Source organism: Toxorhynchites rutilus, chromosome 2 (genome assembly GCF_029784135.1).
Source record: "Toxorhynchites rutilus septentrionalis strain SRP chromosome 2, ASM2978413v1, whole genome shotgun sequence".
Lineage (NCBI taxonomy): Eukaryota > Metazoa > Arthropoda > Insecta > Diptera > Culicidae > Toxorhynchites > Toxorhynchites rutilus.
In genome coordinates this window covers 150,511,184-150,531,532 of record NC_073745.1, presented here as the reverse complement: position 1 = coordinate 150,531,532, position 20,349 = coordinate 150,511,184, and positions in this window count along the sequence as shown.

Sequence of the window (20,349 nt, the reverse complement as noted above, 5' to 3'; positions counted from 1 at the left end):
ACCTGAAATTAGTGGGTCCAAAGCCCCAGAAAAGAAGGATGGTTGTAATAGCTGTTATCAATGGTTATTATGGAAAGGAAGTAATGGATAAACCCCTAAACCAAGGTGTGAAGCGACCCGTGCCGAGGGATGAATGGGTGGGGGGGTTTCAACCTTGCCGTTAACGGAGCCTGTGGAGCACCAGGGCACCCTCCACAGTATCGTCTGCCCTTACTGCATTGCGCCGGTCACTAATGCAGTGAACCTTCTTTACCGCGAGACTTCTATGAATAATCCACATCCAAATGAACAAAACGAGCGGTCGAAAATAACGCAGAAAACTAAGGTTCTGCAAATAAATCTCCATCACGCTAAAGCAGCGTCTAGCGTGCTGTCTAGGAGGTTTATTGAAGACGCTATGGATTTAGCTTTAATTCAAGAGCCTTGGGTCCACAAAGGAAGAATACTTGGTATTCATACTGGTTCATGCAAGTTATTCTACGACGACAAGCATGACTCCCCAAGAACTGCTGTTCTAGTAAAAGCAAATATTAAATGCTTTCCTATAACAAAGTTCATTCAAAGGGACATCGTCGCGATCAGAGTTGAGATACCAACCGCCAAGGGAAGATCCGACATAATAATTGCGTCGGCTTATTTTCCTGGTAACGTACCTGAGGCACCTCCCCAAGAGGTTGCGGCGTTCGTAAATTATTGCAGAGAAATCAAAAAAGACTTCATCATCGGCTGTGATGCCAACGCTCATCACACTTTGTGGGGTAGTACTGACATAAACAGTCGAGGTAACTGTCTTCTAGAATTTCTCTCTTCAAACAACATTGACATTGCCAATATTGGCAATGAACCAACGTTTGTAAACGCTATCAGACAAGAAGTCCTGGACCTAACACTGTGCAGTCCGGTAATTTCTTCGAAAATACACAACTGGCACGTTTCGGAAGAGGCGTCTTTGTCTGATCACAGACACATTATCTTCGAATGGGATGGTGGCTTGACAGTACAGAGAGAATATCGTGATCCAAGAAAAACCAACTGGGAACTATATTCACTTGAACTCGAGTCAGAAACTCTTAACACAAGAATAAGATCGATTCAACAGCTCGAATCAACTTCAAAAGAATTAAATGATACGATAGTTTCTGTCTACAACAGTAATTGTCCACTTAAGAGAGTTTCTTCGACAAGAAACGTTCCATGGTGGAACAAAAGACTCGAGTGGCTACGTAAAAAAGCGCGGAAGCTGTTCAACAGAGCTAAAATTAATTCGGATTGGTCTCAATATAGGAGCGCCCTAACCGAATATAACAGAGAACTAAGACGATCTAAACGAAAATCTTGGGTAAATAACTGCGAAAGCATTGAAAGTACCCCAATCGTTGCAAGACTAAGCAAGACTCTTGCAAAAGACCACTCGAACGGGCTAGGTTCCCTCAAAAAGGACGACGGTTCATTCACAAAATCTTCCTCAGAAGTATTAGACTTACTGATGAAAACTCACTTCCCGGAATCTACATCGGTTCATTCTGATACCAGTCCTAGCTACAACCGCGACATGAAATGCTCTCGAAGGTATTCTCAAAGTGCAAAGGATGTCGCAAAGATAGTTGCTGGAATGGTTTTCACGAGGGCCAGAGTAGAAAGCGCGGTGAGATCCTTTCAACCATACATATCCGCAGGTGCAGATGGAATTTTTCCAGCCCTGATTCAAAAAGGAGAATCTAAGCTGATTCCATCTCTAATCGAGATTTTTAAGGCAAGTCTGATACTAGAGCACATTCCTTCCACATGGAGACTCGTTAAAGTGGTCTTCATTCCAAAAGCTGGGAAACGTGATAAATCACTCCCAAAATCATACAGACCAATTAGTTTTTCATCAATAATGCTGAAAACTATGGAAAAAGTATTATATGAATACATAAAGTCTGTATTCATGTCCAAATGCCCTTTATCTAAATACCAGTTTGCCTATCAATCAGGCAAATCCACAGTCACAGCGTTACACACGCTTGTGACTAAAATTGAAAAATCTCTTTCGTCAAAAGAAACTGCATTATGTGCGTTTCTTGATATCGAAGGGGCTTTCGACAATGCTTCTTATGTATCAATGGCACAGGCTATGAGAAGAAGACATTTCGATGACTGCATAGTCGAATGGATCAAAGGCATGCTCACAAATGCTTCGGCATGCTTCGATACACAATCATGGTGTATCGAAGAAGGTCTGAGCATAAATCCCTCAAAAACAACAATTGTTCCTTTCACCAAACAGAAGAAACTGCATCTGCAGACTCTAAATCTTGGAGGAGAGGAAATTTTATTTCGTTTCAGTGAAATATCTAGGCGTAATCCTAGACGCTAAACTAAACTGGAACGCACACTTAGATGCAATTATCAGTAAGGCCAACATTTCCCTATGGACATGTTCTAAAATGATAGGCAGAACATGGGTCCTTAAACCAAAAATGGTTATGTGGGTCTATACAGCAATTGTGCGGCCAAGGATAACCTATGCCTCATTAGTATGGTGGTCAAAGACTAAGGAGACTGTAGCTACAAAAAAGCTAAACAAACTCCAACGACTGGCATGCGTTGCTGTAACAGGAGCAATGCGAAGCACACCCTCAAAGGCATTGGAGGCTATCCTTCACTTGTTACCTTTGGGTCAGCATGTTCAGCTGGAGGCTAATAGAAGCGCTCTAAAGCTAAAAAGATATAAAAAAATATTAGACGGGGACAAAACTGGTCACTTGAGCATCCTGAATCTCTTACCCGTTGGACCAACCTCAGAGATGAACAGCGATTGGATGGAACCAAGGCAATTATGACATTCCATACAGAGTGATCGAACTTTTTTGTTCAGTATGGGATGAGGGTGGTCCCGATGTTCGTAATGGTTCAATCCTGTTCTATACCGATGGGTCGAAAATGGGTAACAGAACAGGTGCTGGAGTGTATGGTCCCAGAATAAAAATTTCTGTAGCTATGGGGAACTGGCCAACAGTTTTCCAGGCAGAAGTAGCTGCAATAATAGAATGTATAAATGCCTGCCTTAAAAGAAATTATAGACATGCTAACATTTGCATCTTCTCAGACAGTCAAGCAACACTTAAAGCCCTCAATGCTTTCAAGTGCTATTCAAAAATTGTCTGGGAATGCATTTGCCTTTTACGATAACTGTGTCAGAGAAGTTCGGTACAACTGTACTGGATTCCTGGCCATTGCGGTATAGAGGGAAATGAACAAGCAGATGAACTCGCAAGACGCGGCTCAAGCTCACCCTTCACTGGTCCAGAACCATTCTGTGGAACTTCTGAATGTGTGTTGAAGAGTGAGCTGAAGAAATGGGAAGACCGGGAAGTAATGGCCAACTGGATGGCCGTTCAACTTAACCAGTCAAAAAAATTTATCACGCCGAGTATTAAAATTACTCAACAATTGCTGAGTCTTAATAAGAAAGACTTCAGCACATTCACTGGTCTTATAACAGGACACTGTCCGAGTAAATACCATCTCAAAAACATAGGTTTAGTGCAAGATGATATTTGTCGCTTTTGTAATGCCGAAAGCGAAACCTCGGAACATTTGCTCTGCAAATGCGGAGCACTTACAAGACGCAGACTTCAACACTTTGATAAGGCTATTCTGGAGCCCAAGGAAGTTTGGTCTGTATCGCCGATCAGGACTATAAATTTTATAAAACAGATTATTCCTGATTGGCACCTATCTCGCTATAGCTTTCAGTCTACTTCTTCATCAACAAGCAGTAGATAAGCTCGAAGCGTAGTACAAAAAATGGGGCATACCACAATAGTTAAAAATAATGGACGCAGTGGTTCACACCCAACAAGGGAAAAAAATTGGTATCCAAGTGGGGGCAAAGTGGTCACTCGCACATATTATGTTAAATGGGATAGATTTATTCGTTTTCTTGTTCAAATTTGTTTTAATTATTATTAACATAGTAGGTATATGTTTGAAATAAGTTTGGCCCATTCACCTAAAGTCGTAATATATCAGAAGGTATCAGATCGAATAAACTAAATTTTACGAGAAATTCCTTAAATACGTTGCGCACAAAACTACGGCCGGATGGCTAACAAGAGAGCGATTTATTTTTTTATTTATATTTTGACATGCGAAAGTTCTACTGAAGTACAGGGTGGCTCAAAAGCATGAAGATCTTCAAGCATATGGTGACATCGATCGTCAATAGTTATACTACCTAACTTTGCCCCCATGACCAATTTGCCCCCACTACCCCTACCTGAATCTAATTTTGTGATAATACAATGTCTATAGCATTCACGTAGTATTAATGTTCCAATCTTAGTCGGAATAGTCACAATGTTGCCAAGTTACATACAGAAAGATTACAACTTGTTTACCGCTGAGTATTAACCCGGAAATTATCTGACTAGCAAGAGTTCTCCAATTTATTGTCGTCAATGGCAAGGCGATATTTGAATTCTGAAGCAATTGGTGTGCAGTTTAATGATATGATGTCATAACTCAAAAATGAAAAAAAAAACGCACCTTCTCCCGACTCATGTCCAATCACTGTTCGTTAAACGCGCTACTCTTCCGTTTTGATCTTGCCGACAGCAATATCTGTGCCTGCGGCCAAGGTTACCACGACGTCGAACACGTTGTTTGGTCGTGCGAGGAGTATCTTGTTGCCAGATCGAATTTAGAAAACTCTCTTCGGGCTAGAGGAAGGCAGCCCAATGTGCCGGTGAGAGATGTGTTGGCTGGTTTAGACCTTGATTACATGTCCCAAATATATGTCTTCCTAAAAGTTATCGATCTTCGTGTCTGATTGTCCTTATATCCTTATATTCTCCTTTTCCTTTTCCTTCGCGAGAAATCAAATCCCTTCTTATTAACAATAGAATAAGGTGAAATGTAAGAACATATTAGATATAAGATAGGCTTAAGAATTGAGAGTAATGAATGTGAGTGTGAATGTGAGAGTGAACATTGTCAACATATCCTTTTATCCCTTCCTTTTCCTGAAGAAAATATGTCACCCTTCTAAACTCGAGTAGACCGCGAGTAATCGGTTTTCTACACCATTAACATTAGAATTAAGGAAAAATGTTTATATAAACTTGTAACAATACAGTCAGGAGTTTGGCTCCTTTAAACTTATGTAACTGAGCCTGTAAAAATAAACGATTTAATAAAAAAAAAAATGAAAAAAAAACACCTATCTGATTTTTGGATATATTATTTAAAAAAAACACCTCAGCTTTGAAGAAAAAATATTAAAAAATATGGTGCCTATGGTCCCGAAACCATATAAACTACAAAAAACAAATACAGATCGGACTCGATTATTCGTGATTCGATTATCCGAAATTTTAGACTCGATTATCCAGAGTATTTTATTTTTGATTTTCGGAAATTTTGAATAATTTGTATAATAATTCTATATTGAATAGCTAATATGGGTATCAAACGAAGGTAGTTCAGCACTCCTCCCATCTTTTCTTTTTCTATGGGGGCTGCCATAGAAATGAAACACAAATTTCTGCATAGCTCGAGAACCAATCAAGCAAATGGAACCAAATTTGGCAAATGGAGGTTTTTGGGATCGATAAACGTTTCTATGGTAGTTCAACACTCCTCCTCCCCACTCTAAAGGGGATGTGAGGGTTTTTGGTTACGAGAAATGTTTCTATGATGGTATGACACCCCTTCCTCCTCTGGAAAGGAGAGGGGGTCTATATATATTTCAACCAAACATATTCCACCCAAACATGACAATTGAAAATTTTCGGAAAACTCTGAAGGAAAATGGGGAAATTCGAAAAATTCAATTCGCATGTGTTCTACAATTACATATTGACAAGCGTTGTTAGTCCATTTGATGTTTGCGGTAACGAAATCGATCTTCGTTCGAAAGTGGAAATGGATTTTACAGTGATAAAACGCTCTCCTATATCTTCTTCTATCTATATAGATAAAAATGGATCGCTGAATGTGTTGATAAGAGCAAAACTCGAGAAAGGAATTGTCCGATTTGGGTCTGTCTTCATTCTATCATATTTTTAGTATCAAATATTTATTCCATGTTACGGAGAAACATGTTATTTGCAAGTGGATGAAAAATGTTGCACGAGAATTGTGTCTGAAAATAATCTAATATTATAATGTCGAGTTTTGGTAGAAGTAATGAAATTTTATAGTAAAAAAAAATTTTAAAGTGTAGATTGAAGAGCAATCAATGAACAGTTCTGCGATTGGACCCATGAACGGGCGCTCAGTAAGGAATCGTGGATATGGTAACGAAAAATAAATTTTGAGCGGGACGGGTTTTGAGTTTGTCGGGTCAGTAATATAATAAATACATTTCTTGTTTAGATATGTTTGATTTTTCATTCGAAAAAAGAAAACTAAGTATTATAGAGGGGTGACACCCTAGTAACCCGCACCGGGTGTCACTCGGTCACGCTACGCCACTGCCCTCGATGAACGGAACAAGGGTATTCGATCCATACAATCGGACCCTTGCTTCAAAGATGCAACGCATTAACTCCCCAGCGTATTCGGTTGCTCTCATGTTGCGAAAAGGCAGTCATCGGATTATTTGCCAACAGCACTGGAAAGTGATTTATTGAATTATGTAATTTGCATAGCCATTGTTGCTGCTCCTGCGTCAATAAATTCATTCATCATTAGCCAAGCAATTGGAAAGATTGTGCCAATAGCGCAATGACATTGGGCTCCGAAAAGTGAAACAGTTTGGTAGGAGATGTAACAAATTCACTGTAGTGGAAATGCTAATAATGTGGAAGATGGAGAGATATCTGAGGCACTTCCTAAAAGAGAAAACGATGTGATGACTGGTATCGAGATATATTGGATTCATTTCTCTGCACAAACTGATAATTGATTCACTGTTGTGGACTGAAGCATTACATCGTGATGGAAAATCATTTTTTGTCGTTTATTTGTATTCTCCATTTATAGTTTCATGGACAACTTGCTAAGAGTGACAATTGTTTACAAAGAAATTTACAACAAAAGGGCAAATGTCGCCTGTCAACATCATGCCAGTCGAGGTGATATTGAAATGGAACCGTCAAAATGATTTCTCATTAAAATCCCGAAGTGCTCAACCATTGCGCCCGTGCTGCCTGAAAGCAGCCACGGCGATTGTGCTGAATGATGAAGCGTTCTTAGGATACTACTCAGTCATTCTCCAAATATGCTCGGAGCAATGCAATCCATATGAGAGTCGTCCAGATTGTACGTGATCGATAAGAATAGTTTTCCGCTTGGACCGGAGAGCAAAGTTCATTCCGGGACTGACAGCAGGTCCAACCCTCCCCCATCGAGCGGGGTTGAGAACGAGACACAGCACTGCACTTCAAGTGTGATGGTAATAGAATTTCGAGTATGGGCAACTCGGAATGAGCCTGTCATGATGCGGGAGGTTTCCGTGATGAAAAATGGAAAACGAGCCATGGAAAACTATGCACTGCACAAACTGTGCAATTTTCGTATCAAATGGAATTTCAACAGTTTTTTATTATCATTTCTCCATTTTAGGCAATACATATTTACGAAGTATATTGGGTTCATCTCATGCTAGGACGACAGAATTGGTAGTGTTCAGGGTAGGATTAAGTACATATAAGAAGTACGGAACACAAGAGCCAACTCACTCTCTAGAATCCTGCTCACGCAACATATCCCTGCTCAAGGCTAAAATTTGTCGGATAATTGCTGTGCAAACTGTGAAATGTTGTCTTTATGTATCTGCCAAATTGCGAGCTCAATTTGGGTAGTTTGAACATAACTTACTTTGAGCATTTGGCAGACTACTGGAATTTTCACGATGCAACTCCTTTCGGTTGGATTTAACAAGATGAGAATTCAGTACGTCACTGAGAAAATATAGGCGGCCAAAACTCAGATTTTTGAGCTAAAAATTCAATTTTTGGTAGACTGGGGTTTTCGGATACGGATAAGATAACACAACAATTACCAGTTTCTGAAGGAATTACGAATTCCAACTTCAGCCATGCATCTTCTTTATTTGAAAATCGGTCCACCATATTGTTTGCAGAGCCCCATTTCTCTACTAATCTACTAACAAATCTCTTAATTTTCTTTCGTAGAAACGCTTGCAAAGTTGACGAAATGTTGGTTAAATTTGTTTTCCGTGAAACGAAGTCTTATAATACATTCCTCACAGGAGTTGAGGCAGTTATATCCTACCTAGATGTTCTTAAATGATCGAACAAATCCTTATTACATAACTGGGAGGCCATATCTACACACCCATACCTCGCTATACGGCCGCTCGTTATACGGCACTTCGCCGAACAAACTTGGAACCGATCCGATAGAATTTTTATGCATTTGTATGAGAATAATTGATTCGTTATAAGGCTTTTTTCTTAGCGACCAAGGAACGTATCTAGGCCGTAAAGCGAGGTATGGGTGTACAAAAAATAATTCACATTATTAATAAAAAGGCACAACTTCAGATAACAGTTATTTCTAATTAAATTTCGGGTTAATATTGAGAAAAATCCAAAAAGGAGAATTTCGGGTGGAAAATTCAAGTGCTGAGTGATAAAAGACACTTTGAGGAACACATTCGTTAAAAAAGTTTTTCAGGGAAATACGGGGCAATTTTTATAAGTCCATCCGAAGCCAAATAAAACTTCCAAAATAGTATTGACTCTGTGTGGAGTTACCACATACTACAACCAACTGGATTTTGAAATTGATAACAAATGCAAATTGTTCGTTAAAAATGCTTCAAGAAACTTAATGAGCCAAAAAAAAAACGTTTCCTAAACTTCACCAAAACACATGTTAGAAAAACACACGCCAGAGCAATGATGCGCGCGCGGAATGGGGTGAAACATCCTAGATGCCTTGAACATCCTAGAATAAGGGACTATAGGATTTTTTCTTGTTTATGCAAATTCATTTTTTGAGTTTTGCCCGCCTAAATTTTCTCAGGGATCACTGTGCGACCGGCCGATTTGCAGAACACATTGATAGTGGATAGAGCATTGGGTGATTTTTTTTTCGTGACAGAAATGTGCCAGAAAAGGCTTGAATCGGAACATCAGAATAGCAATTCCGGTTGAATATGATGAAAACAATAACATAGCAATTGCATTATAACGGTTGCATGCATTCGTTGCAATTCCACTCTTATTAACTTGGTTTGGTGCTGATGGCGCGTTTGGTAGGGTTTCGAAGCATTATAAAGTTTTCGTTTTCATGATTGCGTTGCGATAATCACGTATGCTGATGTAATTGATTGATTGCATCGCGATGAATTGTTTGTTTTCTTTAAAAGGATTCATTTTTTTCACAAATGATTTCATTTGGTTGTGTTTGTGTGTTAAATTAAATGTTTTCAAATGCATCAGCACATATATAATGTGCTGATAGTTATCTCGATTCTTGGGCAGCACCATCTATTAAATGGGGAGCTCTCTTGTACCGAACAATTATTATCTCAATGATGGAATATAGCAGTTTCTGCTTTCAATCAGCTGTACACGTTCGTTTGTTTCCGACTACATCAATCTCTCTGCTAGTTTTGATCTCTCCGCTATGATGCTGATGAATGTGTGGAAAAAATGAACTGCGAATTTTCGAACCGGAATTCCTGCAAAATATAGATTTTCACGTGAAAAACCCTATGCAAAGTTTCAGCTCAATCGTTAAATTTACTACATTAAATAGTGTCGCACAGTCGATAAAGCTTGAGTTTTTTGAAAACTGAAAATCAGCCAATCGTCCATACATGATTTGTTTATGCCAAATGTCTAAAAATGACTGTTATTTCGATTTTTTTTGCCAAAAATTGACATGCTGGGGCTTTTTGTTTTTTTAGGAATAAGAGAAGGAACATAATCAAATTCTGTCGAAAAGGTTTCTTAAACTGTCCTAGTTCATAGTTCCGCACGTAAGACCCGCTTTGGACGCAGCCCCGCCATATTTAAGTCATGGGAAGGTTTTGAAACACGATACTCTAGCATAAAGTGCTTGCCGATGATAATCAGGTTTGCGTGCTTTCCGTCAGTCATTTCAACTCCAAGTGTGTTCAGTCTTACTTTCGATATTTGAGTTACGGATGTATATCTATCCAGATCTTTCATAATCTGAACATTGTTAAGGCTTTTTCCTTTCGGGTTTCGGGATTTTCAATGTAGGAGCGCGTTAAAGACCACCATTTCATATATTAAAAATATTATATCACTACTTATTTTATAATTGTTTTGTATTTTATCTATACCCAAATACGCATACAGGGTCTCTGATTTGTAGACTGCTTTCTATTGTATCCATATCACTCTCGATGTATTCTTGTGAGAGCATAGTCGGTACTTTGCACAATTCAAAAAACTTCACTTCTCCAACCACAAAACCTAGAACGGTATTGGAATCAGTGTACACCCAGGTTTTTTTACGTGGGGGATACGTACCTCGTAAAAAAACCGCGTAAAAAACGCGTTAATTGTAAAATCCGCGTAAAAAAACAGCGTTAATTCGAAAATCCGCGTAAAAAAACTGCGTTAATTGGAAAATCCGCGTAAAACAAACCATGTCACCTAATGATAGATATCAAATGGGACTATCCTTACCTAGAACGGAAGTAAAAAGTTGATTGTTACTCGCTTCCGAAAACGCGTAGTTTTATCCTGCAATTTCGTTGGTTACTGGTAGCTATAGTTCGGTTTTCCTCACGAATGAGGACATCTGCTGTTGCTAGAAGATTCCTTTTTGATGTGTACACTCTACTGCCGAGGCACGTGCAGTACCACTGTTTGACCGTCCAGAGCTAAGTAGACAGGGAAATCCATTCACGAATCGCTACCCGTAAAACCCCGCCCCGTTGTACAACCCGTCGAGCTACCCGTTACCTAACACCTAAAATCCACGTAAGAATCATAATAAAGTGCAGCACTAATTTCTTTTATAAGCACTAAGCTCCGTTACAAGCACTAATTACCGTAATATGCTCTGAGAAAACATAGGAAAAATATGAGCTGAGGGGGAGATGTGAAATTGCATTGGTCTTTTTTTACGCGGGTACCGCGTAAAAAAACCGCGTTAATTGCGGGTACCGCGTTAATTGGAAAATCCGCGTAAAAAAACCTCGTTAATTAGAAAATCCGCGTAAAAAAAACCTCGTAAAAAAACCACGTAAAAAAACCGCGTAAAAAAAGACGGGTGGGTAATGTCGGGGACATAACCGGAGTGACGTAGGACTATACGAAGGGGACAGCTTTTGTTAAATATATATTTTAAATATATTGTTTTATTTTCTTCTCCTACGTGAATACCTACCTATCTACCTGAAAAATGGATTAACTTACTGTTTACTCTTTATAAATATGTTGATGGTTCTGAAAAGAACCTTTGGTGTTGTGTTTTTGTTATCACTCGATATTCCCATCTTGTTCGGTTAAACCTTCCTGTTTAGCTATTGCGTTTGCCTCTCGCCACAGCTTTCTCAGTTGGAAAATTTCTTCCCATCCAGCTTGTGACATATTTTACAGTAAATTACATTCAATGACACGTCGCATTACCACCACTCAGTATCGGATTGGAGGTAATTTTAACCTGTAATTGAACATTTGCGATGACAGTGGTACAGTGTCGACTTTCAATGTGGGGTCATAATTTGGACCCCGAACTCTATGTTTACAAAAATGTCCAACTAAATATGTCGCATTACATGTCCGTCCAATTAGCTAAATGTCGAACTAATTGTAAATTACTGTACTTTCAATCTGGAAACAATTTAAGAATTGGTGAAAATTTAATAATCAGGAAAATCCCCAACTATCAATAAGCTCAGAACAACTGCCAAATTCACATACTCATCAGAACCTGGCAAACAAATTATGAAAAAATCAATTTGTGTTTTATTATAATTTTGGATAATGTTTTAGAAAGCATTGAACTGTATTTCCTAAACTCTTTTTTGGAAGGTTTAATGGCCCTGAAAAGCGCCTTGTTTTATGGAATGGTTCCAATTTAGAAAACTTAGTACTCGTGGTTTTGAAAAAAAAACCATTTCGAACGCCCTCGATGCCGCCTTGTTCTGGATTTGCCACCAAAGCTGATGCCGTTTTGCGATTGCGTTTGCCACTCGCCACTCGCTGCAACTGCATGTTGTCTTGATGTCCACCGAACCGAATGTGTTCTGTTCCGAATGCGGGTTTTCTTATCGTCGCGAGCAGCTTTGCCAGCCAACTCGATCACTTCGGCGGCCGAAACTATATAACGCCGGCTAGGTGGACTGGTGCACTGGTACTAACGCGCTCGGCCTAGCTACCCTTGCGGGGAACTCCAGATCAACACGGTTCGAGCGGGATTTTGCCTTTCCCTTCACTTTTCCTCCTTTACCATGTCCAGACATGACTGCTTGGGTTGGTTTGTTGATGTGTTGTGATGCGAACCGATGTGGTTAACGGTTTGAATGAGAATGATCGTTACGGCAGCGGAGCGGGGATTATTAAGCTGACTGGCTGGCTCGAGAATTACGCATGTGTGAGACTGCGACCAATGTTTCGTTAATTTTTTTCTTTTTCCTTTCCAATCGTGCTTCATTCTATTTCGCTGCTGCTCTGGTTGCCCGTTTTGGTCGGTACGATTTGAGGAGCACAAAATGGACCAATCAAAAATGGGCACATAGGGCATTTTGACAATGCTTGATATTTCACAATTATTCAATTATTTATCTCATGAAAAATGAAATGTTATTCGTTATGATAGATACGTAGATATATTTCCTATCAATTGATGCAAAAACCTTTGCGATTTATTTACAAATGCTCGAGTTATAAGCGTTCCAAATCTTGCATTTTTTCCTACTTGTTCAGTGCCTAGATTTCCATTTCACCCCCTATATCTTCCGGTTAGACGTAGTCCTACGTCAAAAACCTGGGTGTAACTGAGACGCGAACAACTATACGTCCGACCGCTTCGAGCTATGAACGAGCAATGATTGTCGGCATGACGCAGCTATTATTGATATTTTCCAACGCTGATGTCATTGTAACCATCAACAAATATCCGAAGTTCATTTTAGAGATTCTTCTTGTGTTCCGATGCAATGCAAAGGCGTTCAAAAAGTGGGAACATACTCTGAATCTCACAATATCTCAACGGTAGTGTTTGATCAATGTTGCGGAGTCCTAAATAAAATTTGTGGAGCAAAAATCTTAGTGACCACAGAAAATAAACATGTAAACACAATTCGAAAACTAAATCGTTCTTGTTCAGTTTAACAAGTTAAAGTTTCAGTTAAAATTTTCAATTTTCAAAACTTCTATCAATTAGTAACTGATCGCTTTTACTAGATTTTTGTTGGAAAATATTTGAAAAATTTACATAATATAAATTTATTTTTCTCGAAAAATGTTTTAAACGCTCAAAAAAATTATTCTAGCCCATACAATAACAATAATCATCCATAGATCCAAAGAAAAGAGGAAACAACAACTAACAACAACTTTTTAATGTTTTTTTTCCAAAATTGATAAAGATTTACATTTTTGAATAATTACTTTCATTACATTATTCTGAACAAAAGGAAATATTTTTTTTAGTGCAATACACGAAATTCAGATGTCTACTGTCAACAAATGGTCCGTTTGAAACTTGCAGGTGTTGTGTACCATCAAGACAACACAGCCACACAACTCTGGGAGCTTGTTGGGAAAGTTTGAATGCATCCACCCTATATTCCGGAGTGCCAGCACTAAGCGATTACCATCTTTTTCTTGCATTGCAAAATTTCCTGAGTGATAATAAATTGGGATCAAGAAAAGATTATAAAAATCAATTGCTAAAGTTTTTCGTCAATAAGGACCAAGACATCTATGACCTTTAAAATGGCAAAAAAAATTAACATCAAAACGATACATAGTTGACCCAAATCAGACAATCCGAAGCATATTAAAAAAGTTATGAATTTCAAGCAAAAATAATGGATTACTTTTTCCTCAACCTAATATGTTTGCTGAATAAAGAGAATCTTTGAAAAATGAAAAACAAATTTTTTTATCATTCCAGACACAAAATGTGAGTAGGATGGTACTATACAAAAATGTTTTTTTTAATGGTGTATATCATCACTACACATGTTTGTTTTTTTATGCTCACTAGAAATTTGTGCTTCACAAATTTTATTTGGAACTTGGCAAAACCTGTCACCCTATGCCGTTGAAAAGTTTTGAGATTTAAGGTATATATATTAAATGGGGCTGCATCAAGTCGACAATCATTCTTTATCCACATCTCGAAGCCGCCGTTATTAGTAAGTGGTTGGTGAAGCGATCCTCTCTCCCTAACGGGTTTAACGTAGGACTACGTCTTCTAATACCACTGCTACTTCTATACGGGGGTGTAAGTTCAATGTTTCGAAAACGAAAGCGTCACGCCGAAACAAAAAGATTTTGAGCGTTTACCCCTTCCCGTATTATTTAATACGTGACACATCAAGTGATTTCACTACTCTGCTGAGCGTTCTAGCGCCCTATGTTATGCAAGGGGTTGTCCACACACCACGTGGACAACTTTACGGGGGGGGGGGGATAGGGGTTACGAAAATGTCCACGCTTGTCCACGGTGAGGGGGGAGGGGGTTTTGATAATGTCCACGTGGATACGTTGAGTAATTTGTCAAGTAAAACATTCAAGTTAATAGTCAAAATTGAATGAGATCTGTTTTGTATTTACACGATTTTTTGAATTCACGCCCGCCCTGAGCACTCAGTATTCATCAATAAAAAGACTGAACTGCCTGAGAGTGCTGCTCGGTCGAACATCCATATTTTTTCATATGACTGAACCTCTTTCCTGAAATGTATATTCTGAAGGTAACGCACATGAACTAGGATCCATCAATTTATTCCAATCAGTAATAGAGGGCCAATAAATCCGTCAGGATAAAGACACCCAATAACACAAAGAATGTTGGATTTTTTGTAGTATTAAAAATCACTACTTAAGTGCGGGTTGAATTCAGCTTTTGCTCTTGATGACAAAACTGTTCGGTTTTTTTTCGAGAACTCTCAAGGATTTCTGAACATTGAAACGAACAACAAATTCTTCCATGAGTGTACGGGTCGTATCTCCGGAGATCTATTTCTTGCAATGATGTTGTTCTTCATTGATGTCGGGTAATTTTTGTAATACACTTCTTTTAAGTTGTCTGGAAAGTTCATGCTGCTACTGCTGATTAATTAAAAGAAAAATTAATCCTCCAGAATTAGTAGATTCGTTACAGATGTCGGAAATCACCGTTCATGAAAGACGAAACATCACGAAAAACGCTACAATGCATGGACTACATATTAACCCATATTACGGAACCCGATCGGATTTAACATATCGCAATCCGAACGAAATAAACTTTTGCATTCTGCATTTCAAGGTTGCAACATTTGCACAGTCCGATAGGATTTGACTCAATCAGATAAAGGGGATAGAGACACGAATTTCGGACGTTTCTTCGAGCTCCGAATAAGTAAAACAAAGAGGATTTTTACCATCCATTATATCACTATTTGTTTATCTATCTATCAACAATAAAACAAAAATTGAACGGAAAAAAATATATCCAGAATTAGAAGCTGATCAAGTGAGGGGGTTCAAAGAAAAGTTGTGCCATGGCGTACAAGATTCCAGCCCTTCTGATTATCTGAAACAAACAAATCGAACAAATTCTGAATCAGTAAAGATGCCACTATCGCATGAACCTCGGACAGGTCAAAAACGTGTTTTTTGACAAAATGGAGGAAATTTGAAGGAAAAAATGCTGTTTAAACATTTTTTTAAAGTTTCTTGGTTTTTTTTAAAATAGTAAATTTACGAAATTATGATTTTTTACAGATTCATGCGATAGAGAGATGCATACAGATTGTATTCATATAAACATAGATCGGATAAGTAGAACTTGAGATATCGTGTAGGCCGTACTAGATAAGATATCGCATCACCAAAATGGCTATAATAAGATTATAAGATAATAAGATAATAAGATTTTCGAAAAGTCTCTTTTATTGTATATTCTCAAATGTGTAAATTAGAGAAATATGAAGAAAAATTTATTTTTTTTCCAAATTTCTAGACTAGATTACCCTCTTTAAGAACGCAATATTGTGCTAATTTCAAATCCGACCGGATTTCGGAATAAGGGTTTATTTTACCGAAAAACACTTGAAGGGACTTATCTCAATCTGCGATTCGTTTCATAAATGCGACGAAAATACATATTTGTAGCGAATTGTAAAGGGCAAATCATTCACAAGAATGTTCAGTTGAAAAAAATCTTAGCAAGTGAATGGAACCCCGAAGCTGGCTTTCGCTTGAAGAAAGTTATGGCTAGGTCTGGTAGAACTGGAGGAAAATCTGTATCATGAGCTTCTATCAAGCAACTAGTTTCGATGAATTCCAACAAGCACTGCTAGCAGCTGAACGTATTAAAATCAACGATCCAGAACGCTTCTAGGGCACTTCTAAAACTTCACCCGCCTTACTCACCAGATATTGCATCTTAAGATTATTAACTGCTAATAAGAACTTCAACCTACTGCATAGCATAAGTTCTGAGAGGATGGAATTCTCAAGTTGCATGAAGGATGCTGAAATATTCAGGAAAAAACGGTGCATATATGATCGAAAAGATGTATGTCTACAAAAATATGCTTTTGGTTTTTCCCTTAGAATCGGCACGAATTTTTCAGGACAATATTTAGCATGATTTAACAATAAAGGGTTGTAGGTCAACGGAATCATCGATCATGATGATACTGCAGATGTTTTGTTTTTACTAGGTTCATTATAGCCATCAGGCACTACCAAACCATTACATGTCAGATCAGTTTACAGCGGAAGTCATTGATGTTTAGACGAGAAAATTCTGTTTTCAAACAAAGTGCTTGATTTCATTGTCTGATTTTTTGAAAACACAAACAGCCAGTAAGCTTTAATAAAAATACTCGAGTTCGCAATCGATATGGATATGGAGATAACGTAAATGAAATTCGGAAAAAATGAGCTCCCGGACAATGTTGATAAAAATTGAAGATTTCAAGACAAATCGTTACCATTGGTAAGGCTATAATTTTTATCAATAAAAATATGGAATAGAAAATAGAAACAAACTTGAAATAAAATTTAAGCGAAAAAAATAGAATTTCTTGATTTTTTCCTCAAAACCGGAGGAATGTCCACATGGACAACAGGCGGAGGGGTATAAGGAATGTCCACGCTTGTCCACGGAGAGGGAGGGGGGTGTCTAAAATCATGCTTTTTCTGTCCACGTGGTATGTGGACAGGCCCCAAGTACACCACGAGTGAGACTCGTTGGTGTACAGGAAAGGGTTATTACCTCCTAACCAACTGAACAAAATGATTTGATAAGATTCCTCCTAAGGCCAAGAGAATCAAACGGGAAGAAGAAAGTCACCGCTATGAAGGTGACCGAGAAATCAAAAAAGGTTTCAATTGTTCATTGATTGATCTTCTTATTTACCCTTTAAAATTACCTTTTACTATAAAATTCCTAGTACTTCTACCAAAACTCGTCATTATAATATCAGGTTATTTTCAGACACAATTCTCGTTCAAGATTTTTCAACCTCTGCTGAAGAGAAGGGTTAAAGCTCTCCAACGTGAATATGTGAAAAAAACCATTAACGAAGGAGAATATATAATAACTATAACCAACTGTAAGATAGTCTGCTTTGGTCTCCTCAAACACCTTGGTTTTTGAAATTTACTGATTACAATAAGTTTGAACTTGTGATTTCCCACGGTGTTGCTACAAGATAAGATCGCAATTCTTTCCTTGCTATTTTTATGGCCTGGAACATTCTTTCAGTCTCAATGGCTAAAGTATAAGTGGAAATACGCTTGAAAAAGAGCCCCAAAAGAGAGTGTTATAAATTTGCTCATGTTACGCTCGCGTATAATTAGAATTCTACTTCATATGCAGGTACAACTCTATATATATTTATATTTGCAATTGTTCATCGGAGCACATCGTTCATACATTTTACTTCAGTATTGAATTTGTATTTTTTCAAATGTATTCTAAGACTCGTGTCAGTGAAGCGCCACACAGTCTTATAGGTGAATCGATCCATACTATGTAACAAAATCAAAACAAACGGTTTGCTTTGCTCTTTTCTCACAAACACTATTCCCCCATGAAAACACGTGATTTCACCTACACTACTACAATGGCTTCGTTCCACCTTCACCCTAAGTAAACGTTGATTAAAAAAAAAGAATGAGTCGGGAAAGATGGACATAAATTGAAAATTCAAGTTTAGGCACTCGACATGTTTTGGAGGTCTTCAAATAGGCCGCAAAAATGATCGATCAAAAAGACTTGGCCAAAATCACCTAGAATGGCTTGTAATTTTTCTCAGAGTGAGAATTAGTAACAAGCAATGTTTTATGTATAGGGCAAACATGAGAAAGCGGAGAATACATTTTGCACCACTTTTGCGTGATTGCTTATTTTGCTGATCTATAGTTTGCTTTCAACCCATATAACTCGTAAACATTTTATTTTTCGAATGATAATCATATTACTTCGTTCAGTCAACAAAGAGGTATTGAGGCTTAAAACCTTGTGCCTCCAACGTAACGCTTTCGTCCTCGAAACTAATTGGAGAAGGACTAAATTTATTTTCAAATGGCTCAGCAACATTAAACAACAATGAGCCGTGTTTATGAATAGGGAAAAGCCTCTGTGAGTAGAACAATAAGGACTTAATGTGATTCATACTAAAAAAGATCTGGACGGATATACAGCTGTATCTGAATTATATCGAAAGTAAAACTGCGAGTTGTCGTACCTGACAGGGAGCATGCACACCAGATTGCTATCGACAAGCACTTTACGGTAATCTGGTTAGATCTGACTGTCGATTAAGTATTTGTGTGACTGATGAAACTGTCGTAACATATAAAAAGTACGAAACTAGAGATTAGGTAGGAGTATATTCAAGGTGATAATATGCATTAAATCAAGATAAAATGTTTTTTAGCATACTATACTCGCTTAGGACGTGTAATAATGAAGGACTGTGCATTGATTATAGTGTGAACGTTGTTGCTAACTAACTCAGCAATTGTTTCCAGCGCAATAACACGCAGATGTCATACTTACAAACGTAATTACTCCACAACAATTTAAACGCGACACACGTCGAGTCAATCTAACGGATTATGGTAACCGATGTGTATGCGCGATATGCACTTGACCAGTACCTTACACAGGCCTCCCAAATAAAGCCCATGTATAGGCACTATCTTCGTTTGACATGGCATCATGGCACCCACTGCTAGCACGAAACCATACTCATGATTTTTTTTCTCCTGGTTTTGTTTCCTAACCCCTCACAAGTTCAGCGTTCGCTTGTAACATTTCGCTGTTGTCATCGTCGGCCATACAGGCAGACAGTCTGTCTGCTAGTAAACCATTTCCCAACGCCACGACTTTCGTCCGCATTGTTACCGTAACCGGGGCGAAGCAGTAGAAAAATGCCATTTTCCGTAAAGCGACTGCCGTTCATATGGGTCTATATTCGACACGTCCCAGGCTGCTAGCGAATCCTCCGGCTATTCGGTCCCGAGATATACGATAAGCAGTTCGGGGCGATTGCTTTCTTGTTCATCGTAGAGGGCAGTCGAATTTCGGCATACGATCCGTCAGGCGGATACCGAAATTTAATTTCTATAGAAGAGTCATATTACAAAGCACCATTTTTTTCCAATCTGTCTGCTGCTTCCACACCATATACCGAGCCATGCATTTTACTTGCTAGCACTTTGCTAGATAATTCCGTACACAGGGGATAGAGAATTTTTATGAACCTTTCCCGATTGAACCTCTCGCTTCCGGGCGGATCTATGGTCGGTAATCATTTGCCGCATCGTGTCCCAGGGCAAGAGGGAAAAATTCTGGTACGCAAATGTTCAGTAAGCACGCGATGTTTGACTTCTTGCAAGTTTGAATGAACACATTAAGTTCGTGCCAGACAAGGGGGAGATGAATTATTAAGTGTTGATATGAATTCAAACATTCCAAAATATGAAAATTGCTACTGTTTGCAGAAGTTTATGATGTTTTGTATTTTTTTTCTATACAAATGTTTATTTTTATTACAAAACTTAGTTGAAATTGAAAATGAAAAACTTTAGATGGTCATGCTGGTTCGCTCTGATTGGAAATTGCCATATACATGCAAGTGTTTCTTTGGCATCAGACTGTTCACGTTGCCAATTTGTTTGCAATGCAGCTAAAAGCTGTAGGATTGATCGAAAGTGAATGTTGCCACTA